The sequence below is a fragment of the Arachis ipaensis genome, chromosome B04, assembly GCF_000816755.2.
Source record: "Arachis ipaensis cultivar K30076 chromosome B04, Araip1.1, whole genome shotgun sequence".
NCBI classification, from domain to species: domain Eukaryota; kingdom Viridiplantae; phylum Streptophyta; class Magnoliopsida; order Fabales; family Fabaceae; genus Arachis; species Arachis ipaensis.
This window is the reverse complement of record NC_029788.2, coordinates 41,899,550-41,900,251: the sequence shown is the minus strand read 5'-3', so window position 1 is coordinate 41,900,251 and position 702 is coordinate 41,899,550. Positions and strand designations below refer to the sequence as shown.

At 33.0% G+C, this 702-nt stretch overlaps 1 pseudogene; it reads right to left on the bottom strand.

The window, feature by feature from the left end:
* Nucleotides 257-702, bottom strand: part of LOC107636389 — a 13,140-nt pseudogene continuing 12,694 nt past the window's right edge.

Sequence of the window (702 nt, the reverse complement as noted above, 5' to 3'; positions counted from 1 at the left end):
TACTTCAACTCAGTGTCATGGAATAATTGACAAACCCCAGTTCCAAAATTAAAGCAAACAGCAGAAAATGCCGCTCAGAAAACATAATAGCTCAGAGAATCACAAAGAAAGTTACAAACTTTGGTGAATTAACACACACCTGAGATACTGAAAACAAAATAAAATAAAGAAGCAATATCCCTCTAAGTTATTGTCTAAATTTAGAGCTTAATGCAGCAGAAAAAGGTCCAAAAAAAGATAAAAAACAAAAAACAAAATAATCAAAGCAGAGCATTTATCTCAAAGTGCTGAAGGGGACTACAAAAGATGCACATATTCTAATAGCTTCAATACCTACAAATGCTGGTAAGGATTTATAATCAAATGTGCTTTTGTACAGAATCCCAAACACAATCCACAGAGTAAATACAAATATACAATCATAATAGAACAAATGATAATTAAAGGCTTTGATGATTGTCGTTTCCTATATAAACACTGCTAACCTGCGTTACAGCGTTACGATCCTTGCTCTTTTTCAAAGCTTCAAGCTTTTTGTTATCTAACTGCGAATAATAGGTAAGGAACAACATGAAAATGACAACCACAACCACACGAATCATAACAAAAATAGAAGAAAATCCCAGTAGTATTTTAGTGTACATAATCCAAATTTAAGAGACAATACCTTCAAATACTCCTTAACCTTGTCAGCCTCTGGGA